Here is a 14,459-nt window from a genome sequence, read left to right as displayed (position 1 = left end):
CACTCAGCTATTAGTGTATCAGACCTGTAACATACAACAAGTTTGGCCTGAAGAATTCACCATAAATCAAACTGATCAAACTGATGATCATCAAACTGATGAGAAAAATTGACAGTTGCTTGGGCTTCCCCTCTCTCTCTCTCTCTCTTTTCTTTTCTTTTCTTTTCTTTTCACACACACACACACACACACACACACACACACACACACACACACACACACACACACACACACATTAAAATGGACCAGCAGAGGGTGCATGAACTTGTTCTCCTGGCCTCTCAGAAGTTGCTGTCACAGACAAAGTCTCTCTAATCAAGACAATACAGTATACTTGTAACTCTGTCCCCAGTCTTCAGCTAATGTAGCACACCTGTGCTTCTCAGTGCTTAAACCCCGGCATAACATACCACTCTGCCAGATCGTTCTTGGACTGGCTTCCTGTGATCAGCCCCGCCTGTTCCTGACCTGCCTGGCTCACTTGGGTTTGTCCCGGTAATTACCTGGTTTCTACCTGACCTTGTCTCTCCTGGCTCCTCACCTGGATTTCTCAGCCCGATTTCCAGATTCTAGGTTTACTATCTCAGTAGATTACTATGAGGGTTGGATTATGAGGGAATATTTCTGCAGATTATTTCACGTTTGGATTTACTTTCTGCTGTGAGTGTATCAGTCCATCCTTAAGGGAACGGTTTAGTTTTAAACCATAGTTTTGTTCTTTACATTTGGATCTTGTCTCTATTCATGGCAGTGGCCACAACATACTGTCGAGCAGATGGACGGACAAATGAATCGACGTGGTTTTTGACCCAAATGTATTGTGAGGGTCTGTTGGGAACATCTAATGGAACTCTCTGTCAGAAAGGGAATGTCTTCAACTACCAACTCTGGAAGACAATTGACCAGATCCCGAAGAAGGCTGGAGATATTGAGTCCAAGCGGACCGTGTCCTCCACTTCCCTCATTGATGTAGCTGTTCAAAGCTGTGGCTGTAAGGTCTCCTGTGCTTGAGGTGGTGGCAATCCCTGAACACGGTGGTGGACATCGCAAGCAAGGAATGCTGTCAAGCTGAAGAAAGAGTCCTATTGAGTCTGGTTGTCTCGGTTGACTGATAAGTAGCAGTAGGCCAAGTTTCCGGCAGCTTGGGCAGTCATGGAAGCCACAACTCAGACGTTTGGGGAGAAAACAGAGGACTGTGGGTGGACCTTAAGGAAATACCGGCAAACCATCCAGTGCCTCAGGAGGGGGAAGCAGTGTCCCATCAACACTGTGTACAGTGGAAGTGGGAGCTATTGACCATGTCTGGGGATATTGTCATGAGGTGGAAGGAATAATTCGAAGATGTCTTGGAAAGTACCTCAGCAGCAAGGCCCAGCGAGATGAGTTCTGATTGCCTCAAGTCTCTGGGTGTTGCTGGACTGTCTTGGCTGACACATCCATGGAGTATCACTTGGCAGTTTGGTGCAGTGCACCTGGACTGGCAGACTAGGGTGCTGGTCCTTCAAATGAAAAAGAGGAACCGGAGAGTGTGTTCCAACCATCAGGGGATCACATTCCTCAGCCTCCAAGATAGTCAAACTTCAGGTTCAAGAAGAACATTGCAGTTTCTTGTTCTGGTTGTGGACCAGGTTTATATACTGCTTACAAAAATTAAAGGAGCACTTTAAAGAAACACATTAGATACATCAGATCTCAATATGAAGTTGGATATCTATACAAATAACGACAGGGCAGTGTCTTAGGAACAAAAGGATGCCAAGTCTTTTAATGGAAATAAAAGTTTTTAGCCTACAGAGGGCTCAATTGTGTAGACACCATAAAATCAGAGTGAAATGAAGATGTGGCAGGCTAGTCCATTTTTTCCAAAACTTAATTTCTGCAACTCAAAATGCTTTTCAGTATCTTGTGTGGCCCCCACGAGCTTGTATGCATGCTTGACCACGTCGCGGCATGCTCCTAATGAGACGACGGATAGTGTGTCTTGTGGCATTTCCTCCCAGATCTGTGTGAGGGCATCCCTGAGCTGTTGTACAGTCTGAGGAGCAACCTGGCGGCGCCTAATTGACTGAAACATAATGTCCCAGAGATGTTCTATTGGGTTTAAGTCATGGGATCGTGAAGGCCATTCAATTGTTTCAATTCCTTCATCCTCCAGGTACTGCCTGCATACTCTTGCCACGTGAGGCCGGGCATTGTCGTGCATTAGGAGGAAACCAGGACCTACTGCACCAGCGTAGGGTCTGACAATAGGTTCAAGGATTTATCTCGATACCTTATTGCAGTCAGAGCACCATTTCCTAGGCAATAGAGGTCTGTGCGTCCCTCCATGGATATGCCTCCCCAGACCATCACTGACCCACCACCAAACCTGTCATGTTGAACGACGTTGCAGGCAGCATAACGTTCTCCTTGTCTTCTCCAGGCTCTTTCACGTCTATCACAGGTGCTCAGGGTGAACCTGCTCTCGTCTGTGAAAAGTACAGGGCACCAGTGGCGGACTTGCCAATTCTGGTGCTCTGACTGCAATTGCCAGTCGAGCTCCACGGTGCTGGGCAGTGAGCACAGGGCCTACTACAGGACGTCGGGCCCCCAGGCCACCTTCATGAAGTCTGTTCCTGATTGTTTGGGTAGAGACATTCACACCAGTGGCCCTCTGGAGGTCATTCTGTAGGGCACAAGCAGTGCTCAGCCTGTTCCGCCTTGCACAAAGGAGCAGGTATCGGTCCTGCTGAGGGGTTGAGGACCTTCAATGGCCCTGTCCAGCTCTCCGAGAATAACCACCAGTCTCCTGAAATCTCCTCCATGTTCTGGAGATTATGCTGGGAGACACATTAAACCTTCTTGCTGCAGCACGTGTGGATGTGCTATCCTGGAGAAGTTGGACAACCTGTGCAACTTCTGTAGGGTTAAGGAATCGCCTCATACTGCCAGTAGAGATAATTACGCAAGCCAAAATCAGCACGAGTGGAAAACTAGCCAAAAAAGATCAAGAGGGAGAAACTTGAAATGACCTCCACATGTAAAACCAGTCCTGTTTTGAGGGTTTTCTAATTGTTGCCACTGAAGTGCACCAGTTGTTAACACCAATACAGCTGAAATTGATTAACGAGGCCCTCAGCTGCTTAACCAACCACAAAATTATCAGACAGGTTTAATTCAATTCATGCCAGGCCCAATAAAAAAATTGTTCCTTTAATTTTTGTGAGCAGTGTATAATAGGGAGCTCAAGGGTTAATGGGAGTTTACCTACCGTATCTACATGTGTTGAAATTGGAGAAGGCAACTGTGTGCCCCCAACCCCAATATGAATTTGACATTGTTCTTAGTTCCTTGGTACAATCAGGCCAGGAAGAAGGACGTTCAGATTAATTCTTCCAAGAACCATGTAAGTTTTATAATATATGTACTGTTTGTAGCTCTGTTCATGACACCAGACCCCTTTGAAAGTAGGCTAGTTGAGGAACAATAGTTTTGTTGTCTCAATTTCTGCTCTTTTGCCGTTTCAGACTCAATCCAATCATCTGTTTGTGGGATGTAGTGGACATGCAAGGGTACTCTATTGAGGCCCCTCTTCACATCTCACTACAGGCTTTAAAGGATCTGCTGCTAACATCTTGGTGGCATTCACCTTGGTACGCTTCAGGGGTCTGGTAGAATCCATGGCTCAATAGGTAACAGCTTTTCTGGCACAAAAGTGGGGCTAATGCAGCATGGGAGGCGGTCATAATAATATGTCTGATATAAATAATAATCATACATGAATTGCAAAAACATGGGGAATATTGACCACAGATACTGGATGTAAATTTGATTGCATGGCGCTGTTTAGATGCACAGAAGAGCCAAAAACCTGCTGAGCACTAAAACTGTCGCCAAAATAATAAAAGCAAGAGGATCTGAAGGATTATCACTTTAAATAATTCTCTGTGCATGTGCTAGCTTTTACGTGTGTGTGTGTCTGTGTGTGTGTCTGTGTGTGTGTATTTTAAGGAGTTCTGTTTTGTCTTCATGCCACTGGCGCCACCCCGCAGACTTGGCACCAGAGATTGTGTTCACCTCACAAACCCTCTGCTAAGTAAAGGACAAATGAAAGGTAGGGAGAGAGCAAGGGTGGGAGAGTGTGGAACCTGCCCTTAATTTTTTTTGGTCTCAAGTCAGGCTTACAGGATTCTGGCAAATGGATTGGATTGGAATGGCAATGGGAATGAGATGGAAACAGATAGTTTGACAGGAGGTTAAGACAGGGGCATGGGGTGGTGGTGCGGAGGTATCAGTTTCAGGGTTTGGGTTGAAGTAAGGGAAATGAGGAGATCAGCTCAGGCCAGGGTTAATGTGACCAGAGGTGTCCCCAAAGTACATAACTGCACTTGGATACACTCCAAGAAAACTGTGCCAGGGTACATCTCGTTCGCTCTCTTGGACAAACAGCCGTGCCTGCATGTTCACCCCCACACAGACACACAGACATACACACACAGACACACAGACACACACACACACACACACACACACACACACACACACACACACACACACACACACATATGCACACATGCCTGTTGAGTGACTATTGTTTCTATGCAGAAATAAATGAAAGCATTACCATACCACTCTACGCTTGCACTCAACGTGAAACATGCCCGACAGATTCTCTTAACATTGATATCGAATAATGAGAAATGATAATAAATTTCACAGCACGTTGACAACATACAAAAGAGATGGATGTTGTAAGTCAAATGTGAGTGTGGAATAGGACCCTGTTCAAATGGAAGAAAGTCTTTAGTTCACTGGGAAGCACATACTAACATTAGCAAATACAGTCAATATTATAATTTATTAAATTAACTGTTAGTACATACAGCATTTGTTGATGTTAAGGATACACAACACAACTTGAGAATACTCAAGGCAGTCTTTACTGCCAATGACAAGTTACTGCAGCAATTTAGCAGACAAAACATGTGAACTTTACTGACTCAAATGAGGTAAAAATAGTTGAATACAGATGCCAGATGAAGAGTTGAAGAAAGGTGCCAGTCTGCAATCCATGACTTAAGCTTTTCTCTTCAGTGCCAACTGTAGTTGTGGCCCCCAAGAAGCCGCCCGACAAAACTTAAATGAGATTTCCTGTGATGTTGCACATCTACTCAACTGGGAAATCCTCAACAGAGAGAATCCAGTATGAACTCACCACAGCAGATTCAGAGGCAGACTCACATTACTCCACATAAATACTGATGCTGCTCCATAAGTCTACAGTTTGGCTTACCGTATATTGCTGATGTTGGTTCACCTAAAAAGTACATTATTCATTGCTGTTGCTAAATATCCATCCAGACAGTTCTGGTTTCGGCTTCAGAGTTTGGGAGATATTAGCTGTAATTACATCTGCTTTTTCTCAAAAATACTGATCTCAAAATGTAAATCCCTGAAGTTGGCCTCCTGCTACTTAAGATGATCCACAGAACTTGTTTTCCTATGAAAACCAACACGTTCATTCCAGTTATCAATGTATTATCAAATTCCAGATGTCTCAAACCAAGCAGTTTCAAATGATGTCATATAAAATTAGTCATTCATGCTAAACGAGTCAAGCAGTATTTCTTATTATCCATAGGTAACGCAAAATTCCCATAGTTTTTAAAATAGTGAAATTATAATAAAGTGAAACTTATCTTTATATTCAGTTTTATCCTTTATTACATCTGTCCCTCTTTTTTAAGAGAGTATAAGTTGTTTTAAACAATTGCGCTGAAATCAGCCAGTCTGGAGCACAGGAGACTATTATAAAGCAAGATACACCTTGATAAAGGAGGTAAATTTCTAGCTACTGCTTAGGGGCACATTTTTTTGTCTAATGTGTAGATTAAAACTGTAACAAACATTAAAAAATTAAAATATAAAAGCAAGTATTTTATGCAAAAAAAAACAAAAAAAACCCAAAAACAATAAGCAATTAAAGGAACCAGTCAACTCAAACCCAAAAGCCTTATCATTCCTTTCAATCTGTTTACCTCTGAAAAATAAAGTGGCCTGCCAAATGTTAATGTGACTAAAATTGGTTGATAATGAACAATCTTAAGGTTCTATATTTGATGGGTTTAGTGACACCTGCTGTATTTACAGCTGTTCTTGGTCTTTCTGAAAAGAGGTACTGTACTTGGATTGGGAGTTAAATGTGGATAAAAGCTAAAATTCTGTGTTTCCACATCCCCAAAATGCTGCTGCTGCTGCATAAGGAATTTTAGTTTTAGAGGAAAGTGTCACGAATTACCTTGAGGATATTGACAGATCTTCCTTCTCTGAATGGAGTTGGGGACTGAGGCTTTTTGGAGGTCTCCAAAATCCCAATTTTATATACGTAAACAAGTATTTTCATTCTCTGCTATGATCAAATGTGTTATAACTGCAAAAATATACTTTTAAAAATGTAAATATTCAAAGTTTGTTTTCAAAATTGTTTTTCAAATGTATTTTAGAAACTCAATTTTGCATTCAAGTGTTAAGTTGTGTACATTGTGTGTATTTATTTCATTTTTTCAGAACAGTTTTAAAATATTGACGCTGATGTTGACAATTCTCACTCAAAAGAACACACAGACACACAAACACACACACATAGAGACACACAGAAGCACAGAGAAAGAGAGAGCTTATTCTGATGACTCATTCATTCCCCTCTCCCTCCTCTGCTATATTTGGACTTGTCTCTTGGCTTCAGCTAAACATTTAAAAGTGATGAGAGGCATAAAGAGGAAGAGGAGGAACACGTCCTGTGTCTGTATGTATGGGGGCAGCTGGTGCCTCATTGTGCTCTCAGCTGGGACTAATTCCTACTGTCTTTCATATGTAAACTGTGTAACGTTGTGGACGCGTCATAGCTGGGGAGACACGTTGATTTGCACAGTGGTGCTCTCTCCTGTGGCAATCAGCTCTTTTAGTAATAAGCTATTTATACAATATGTCACATTCCGTAGAGACTCCGGCAGCATGTGGCCATGGCACCAGGTCCCCATACAGGCAATAACAAATATTATGTTGTTATATTATAAGGGAGATTTTAAATGAACAACAGCACTAATGTCTGTTTCAACATATAAAAGACAAATATAAGATGTTATTTTAGAGGCACACAAACTGGATTGCAGTGCTTTTTTAAAATGAAATCTACTGCCTCTTAGACTCTCCACAACTCCAAACAAGGAAGATCTTTGCATCTACTTCCCCCTCCTGCAGCGTTTCAGTGCTTACACTTATTATTTCTCAGAATCAACACAGTAAATCAGCATGACTTTTTTTAATGCGGCCAAAGGGCATTGATGTGGCCACCCCGATCTTTCCCACAGCAAGATAAGTAAGCACTCAGACCTGCAGCATGAAGCACAGGATACAGAGGTGTGTATTTTTAGCTTGAAGTCTCTTTTTTCCTAGACTCCAACCTGTTGACCAAGAAAATTGAGTCATATGCAGAGATTTTTCTTTATTGTTGCTTAGTCCAGACATATAGGAGATGTACCAATATTTGTAGTATTCATTTGTAGTAAATCATTGTCAGAAATATGTTGCAGGATATGATTTTTAAATAATCTGTACATATATGGAAAATGGAAACATTTGGAAGGTTTGGACATAGAAAATAAACTTGGTAATGATAATTAAGTGACGAACAGAATAACTGACAAGGAGCACATGCATAACAAATAATGCACTTAAAAAATCATAGCAATCAAGAATAAGTGAAGCAGATAATAAAGTATACATTCACAATAATTTAGATTCAGACTGATTCAATGTAATTCTACATCTCTACTGTATCGAGATTGATTTACATACAAACATTATAAACTTTAAACAAAGTTACATATAATCTAACCCATAAACCATGTAACAAGTTTTAATCATAGAACATCACACAAGCACAAGCTTGTGTCCATCTTGTATAGAACACATTCAAGCACACAGAGCTATTTAAGAACAAGAAAATCTTTTTTTTTACAAACTTCTTTTGCCTCTTTTTTCCTCCTTACAATTTGTCAGGATTTTGTTGTTTGTGAATTGAACCCTATGTTTTTAAATAGCAGCACTTCAGTAGCAGGAATTTAGTTGTTTGACATTAATGAGTGGAGAGGATGCAAGGTGTACCATATTGCAGATATTCTCATTTTCTGTTGATTTCTCTGCCATCTTTTGAGGTGGGAGAAAGATTGTAGTGATTATTGACATTTCTTTGCACTGGGTCTATTTATGGATAAACCTGAGTGGTGTTGTGAGATAATATGCACACTCACTGCAGTGTTGACTTTCCTACTATGCCGTCTCCCCTCCCCTCCGCCTGCATCCACCTTACTTACCCTGTCAATGCCCGCCTCCATTGCCTGCAAGCGCAGCTTGTTATCATGGGAGGAACAATGCTGACATCACACTCATTATGCAATTCTATCAACTCGGAGGAGAGCTGTTGGGGGATCTGCTTTTTTTAGCAACCAATCAGCAAGATCGGGTCATTGAAGCCTGCACATCTGGCTGAAGACTTTGTTTGAGTATGTTACTACAGTGTATATGCATATGCGTGCATGTATGTTTATGCTGGTTTTATCCTGAAAATGAAGCGGGTTTGCATGTGAAGGCAAAAGTGACAATGATGGCTACTAGTGTCTGTCTGCCATGCAGTCCCTGGAGTGCTCATTTAGAGAACATTGCTTCTCTGCCTCACACAAACAGAATAGAAATCTGAAAAAAAGGACATGGACCAAATACAAATATCAGTCCTGAGCTGCCTCCAGACTGTATGTCTGTCTTCCTGAAATGATGCTGTGGATCCTGAGGTGCAAAAAAAGAAAAGATATAGTGTGAAATATATTTGAATACCTATATTCTAGCAAACCAAGGCACAAATGTTTTGATATAAAACATTTTCTGTCTTAGACTTCCAGAGGAAGCACAAAACCCGGGGAAAATTATCTTTAGAGGTTAAAAGGAGGTCATATTCCTCTGCTTAGTTTGTAAAAGCACCTTAAAACCATATTTGACTGAAAATTAATATATTATAAGAGCATGGTTACATCTTGTATTCTAGATTTGAATATTTAGCCTTCTGATTAGGCTTAAGGATATTTGCAGAATGTGTATTTTGATGTACCGTAATCTGCAACCAAACAACAACAACAGCAACAACAACAATTTACTGAATAAAGAAATGCCACTAAATGAGTGTTAACTAGGGGGTGTTAGCATCATGCATAAATCAAGCATTGAAATATAACAGTGAGTCAGTGACCACCTGGTGGCTATATTACACAAACACACTAGACCAGGCATAAACCCTCACAGTGGCATCTGTTTATAGAAAAAAGATGCACAAATTGTTTGTTAATATGAAGATAACATGAAGTCTCAGTTCCTGGGGCAAAGACATCCCATTTAGCCAATCATTGGAAATTTCATTTTGAATTAATTAAACAGATGCTGAATAGATGCACTATCATTTTGACAACAACAACCACACATGTCCTTGAGAAGAAATGACTTGTAAGACATGTCTGTTTTTTGCAGCTTGTGCTAATGAAAGCCATAATTGCTACGCAGCATAATCAATACTCTCAGTTCTTGTTTAGGAAAAGGGCGGGGGTGTCTTATTTGAGGGTGGGACTCAGCACAGCCTGGAAATAAGATTCATGGAAAGGCTGTGTTCATAGCTGATTTGGTTCTAACTGTCTTCCAGCTAAGCAAGAATCGGATTTTGTTAATTGAGGCAGCAATAAGGTTCAGTTATTGGATGGCAAGCAAAAATCTCTTCACTGTGCAGTAAGGACAGGTTGCTACCTTTATTTTGTGTTTTTAAGGAAATAAATAGCCGCTCTGAGACTGTGACTAAAGAAGAAGATAATTTAACAAGAGTATAGCCACACAGAAATTAACTGAGGGATTATAAGAATTGGAAGTTGGCATTGCACTGCTCATATGTCTGGGGGGAGTACTAAATATCAAGTCCATTTCCTCTTCAAATATTAAAGCTTATTGAGACTGAGACATTTGCAAGTCACACAATAGCAATTCAGTGGCTTGTGGATCTGGCTGCTCAGTTTCTCCATGCTGAAAAACAGTTTGAAATGGCCATCTAGTCATAATAATTCCACAGTACTGGCTTTAAACAGATGTGTTTGCTATGTATATATAAAGAAGTATAACATATTTAGATTATTCATTTTGTGTTGCTGGGACATGTGAGTCATCATGACCTCATCATGTGAACTCATACTGAACAAAATTTAGTTGACATTTGGAGCCAAAGCTGTTGGAACAATGATATGTAATGCAAAAAAAGTGACTTTATTGGAAATGCTGTTGTCATTGACTCGTAAATGAAGAAACACAACTTCTAACTGTTGTCAGTAAAGACACAAAATGTTAGAAAGTATGAAATAGAAAATAGTCCCTTTTTTCCCCAAAATACTTCACTGGATGATTGTTGGTGACACGGGCAGAGCACCATTTTCTGCTCAAACATACTGCTAATCAAAATAAATATTTGGTTTGAATGTTGTTTGATTGTTGGTAATGTGCTCAAATATAAAAGACAGCCAAATGAATATAATTGTGATATTAAAAGTAATTTTAATAGCAGATAAGATAACAATGCAGGCAATGGTAGCTCAGTCTGTTAGGAACTGGCCTGAGATGCAGAGGGTTCTCAGTTCAAGCCCCAGTGCAGACAAGACATAGGAGGTGTTCTGGTCATAGGGGAAGGTGCCAGAACACCTTCAGAGCACTGTTGGAAGTGACTGACAATTCATCCAGGGGTGGAACCTGCCTTCAAACATACACATATCCGCCCTGTGATCCTGAAAGGGATAAAGCGGTTAGGAAGACAGGAGAGACAAGAAACAATATATAAAATGATGAGTATTGGATCAAACCCACAATCTTGCAGAACTCCATGATTGAAGTTAGTTGATTCTAGTTTCTTTAAAATAACTGTCCATCTCTTAGTCGTGGCTACTCCACAGTTAATAAAAACCTTCTGTCTACAGGTCAGAAGATGGCTTTTCTATATCAACGGTAAAGATCAGCATCATTGTGTTTTCCTTATCTTGTTGTTTTTTCAGTGTTAGAAACCTCTTGAGTCCAGGTTATTTTTCCTGTCAGACTAGGTGAACAAAATACAGTTGTTGCCATTACTTCTCTTCAAGTGACAGGTTGATGGTGGCATGTTTGCTTGCTGATTTCCAAGTTGCAGACTATCTGATAAGTAGATTAATGTTACAGAGCCATCAGACTGAGCCAGTGCTATTCATAGGTGAGAGCTTAAAGCAAAAACTGTGTAAGCAAACACATTATAACTCAGTACAAGCACTCCACATAGTTTTTAACAGAATAGACTATTTAATGAATATGTTTAATTAGAAATCAGATAGCTTGGGACAGACTTTACATGAACTCCAGTGTGAAGGACCTGCAGGGTAAAGCTGGAGTGTAGGTGACAACAGATAGCTCTAAGGCATGACAACTTAAAACACTGCCATCCATAAAACCACATATTGTGCTAAAAATACACTTTAAACTGGTATCTGTATTTGGTGGATAGGGACCATCCATTAAGCCACGCTGCAGAAAACTAAAAATAAGGACACTGGATAGCTTTTATGGATGGTTCTGACATTGTGGAAAGTTTGCCTTCACACGCAGGGCAGGAAGCTCAAATGTCGGGGTCATGTTCGGCCGCTGTTTGCTCTTCACTCCAAAATAAAAAAGAAACAAAAAATGGATAGCAGACTGTTATCAGGTCAGCTTTTTCACATGATCATTTGGCTAGAGTATGATGTATGATTAACAGTCGATTTTGTTGTGTCAATTTTATACAGTCTACTGTAAGCCCCCAAGGCCCCTTTCATCCAGACAAAGTAAGTCTCCATTTTTTAAAATTAATAATACAGAGAACCATGACAGCATCTTGATACAAGACCTTAGACATCTGGGATATTTTGCCTTTGCAGCCAGGAAACAATATTCTATGTATAAATGAAGCTGCAATAGAGAAGGTTTTATTAAATAATGTCTAATGAAGGCAGCTACTGAAAAAAAGTTGTATGAGGCAGTTCTGTAGGTATTTCGACCAGCTGTTGTTTATATTTCAACAACTGAATAGTTGTTCTCATGGTTACCTAAGAGAACAATTGAACTGTGTTTACTATTGTTTTTTTATGACATGCCTTTTAAAATAAAATGCTGACATTATCACACTCATTTAAGTCAATGACTCAGAAGCCATCATGTGCAACCTGATTACAACATATGTGTAATAATATTGCATGGACAGAAATAAATTCATATGCACCACTCACATTTGGTTTTGATTGCATCCCATCTGTCAGTGCACACAAATAAGAGAACTGGTATTTTTGTTAACCCTGGATTTTCTAACACTTCCTGTGCCTCGTATTCTGGTGCTCTAACCAGGAAAAACAACCATGAGAACATCTATTTTCAACACAAGTGCTGCAGTCCAATTAACCAACAGGCAGCGCAAAGGACAGCTAAAATTAAAGAGAAACAGCTGTCACAGCAGATACACAACCATCGACAGACGAGGAAGAGAAGGGACTAAATGTGAAAAGGCAACAAGCCCGAACATAAATCAATTTAAATATTTAGAGCGTTAAATTAATGATCCACAAATCTTCAAAAGTCCTCTATATTCAAATGAAAGTACATTTTACATTTGGTTCAAAAGTTGGGATTTCAGTATTTGAAAGAAGAAGGAAGAATTAATCTGATGCCTGCAGAAGAGTCTAAAGCCCATCTTCTACCAACTGGGATTTATTTATCTGAGTGACAGAGAAATTATTTTAATCAGAAAGATGATGATAAGGCAATAAGGCAGCTGAGAAGAGAACACAGCTCAAAACAGCAAGAATGACTAGTGTCTCACAATTAGAGAATGCAATAATTATCTATTAAAGTGGGTTGGTTATTGTTGTTTTGCATGAAATAATGCTAAGCATCTTTCAAAAATCAAGCCAGCCAGCCAGGAGTTGAACCTGGTTTGGTGACTTGTCCAGCTTGTAGACCTTTCTTGGCCCAAGGCAGCAGGGAGAGGCTCCAGCCCTGACCCCCAGCAATCCTTTTAAGAGAATGTTATAGAAAATGGATGGATGGATCTTGTGTGCAACTAATGTTAGATACACACTCCTGGCACATGATGCTGTTTACAGAACAGCGCTGTGCTTGCAGACGTATATGTGCCTCGGCCAGCTGTGCCTTTTTAATGCAGATCTTCTCATCCACTTAAATGCCTGATAAACCTGGTGATCTGTCTGGCTTCACTTTCAGACCTCCAGACTGTATTGCAGACACAAACAATTATATTTGGCATTAGATAATGTCAAATATAATTAGATAATGTCAGCATAACCAATGCATTAGATCTGCACTAGGGGTATGATACAGCCTGTGTTTGACACATTAGGTGACATTGAAGTGAAATTTGCCACTCCATTTTATAGTTTTCACTGTCTTTTAACTGATTATTTTTCCTCTTTTATATTGGAGATTTCTGAGGACGTTTCTCTGCACACCTGAAGCCTTTGTATTTGCACATGCAGTAGGTCAGAGAACAGAGATGTGAGTGGAAACACTGATCCCCATCAACCTGAGTCTGGGTTTGTTGATCTCCTCTCCAATTTCTCCCACGTTAATTTGAAACCAGCTGTCAGTCAGTGCACAAATGACAACAAGCACATGTGTAATGCCTGTGTGTCCCTGCTGGTGAGGAGAACACACTTATTCATTCCTCTCAGACCTTCACCTATCGCCTTCCCTCCTCCAAAACAGATCAGCTTACCTTTTCTTTCTTCAGTATTCCTTATCTCATGATGCTCATTACAGGCTTTTAACAATTAAGTCCATGGTTGCTTTTCCTGGATATGAAACTATGGCCAGAGAAACTGACAGCATTTGACCTCTGACCTTTCGCAAGCCACGTCCACTGGCAACCAGCTTAAAGTACTGTTTGCAGTGACTATGTACTGATGTTCATTTAGAATACAGTGAAGTGTTTCTCAGACAGAGAGCTTTAACATCGCCAGCTGTCACTTACTATTCTACCCTTTAATGAATAAAGAACTTACTTAAGCATTGCTGAAATAACATACATTTGAATTTAATTACAATTCAGCTAGACTTTTGTAGGAAAAATGTGTAAGCATGGTGTTACAGGAGAATCTATAACGAATTAAATGTATCAATGATTTTAATCAAGTCAAAAAGAAAATTATGTACTTCCATATGTGCAATTATTGGGATTCATCTTAATAAGGTGGATTAGGCATGGTATAAAATTTGGTGTCAAAAGTTTGCTGCCCCGATATGGAGGAGACAAAACAAATGTATTTACTTACCGGTACTTACTTTATTTATTTAAATGCTCAGAAGAGTGAAAGAAATGTGCTTTAATTTTT

General features: G+C 40.1%; 2 long non-coding RNA genes across 3 annotated transcripts in view; both read left to right on the top strand.

Annotated features, from left to right (window-relative positions):
• Positions 1-3,304: 3,304 nt before the first annotated feature.
• Positions 3,305-14,459, top strand: part of LOC115249869 (uncharacterized) — a 27,334-nt gene continuing 16,179 nt past the window's right edge. Inside the window, exons 1-2 of the long non-coding RNA XR_003888498.1 lie at positions 3,305-3,385; positions 3,507-3,671. This is a non-coding gene — a long non-coding RNA (uncharacterized lncRNA). The remainder of the gene's footprint in view (positions 3,386-3,506; positions 3,672-14,459) is intronic.
• Positions 11,227-14,459, top strand: part of LOC115249875 (uncharacterized) — a 16,099-nt gene continuing 12,866 nt past the window's right edge. For both annotated transcript variants that reach the window (XR_003888505.1, XR_003888504.1), the window contains exons 1-2: positions 11,227-11,785; positions 11,865-11,903. This is a non-coding gene — a long non-coding RNA (uncharacterized lncRNA). The remainder of the gene's footprint in view (positions 11,786-11,864; positions 11,904-14,459) is intronic.

This window comes from Takifugu rubripes, chromosome 1, assembly GCF_901000725.2.
Source record: "Takifugu rubripes chromosome 1, fTakRub1.2, whole genome shotgun sequence".
NCBI lineage: Eukaryota > Metazoa > Chordata > Actinopteri > Tetraodontiformes > Tetraodontidae > Takifugu > Takifugu rubripes.
This window is presented reverse-complemented; position numbering and strand designations above follow the sequence as displayed.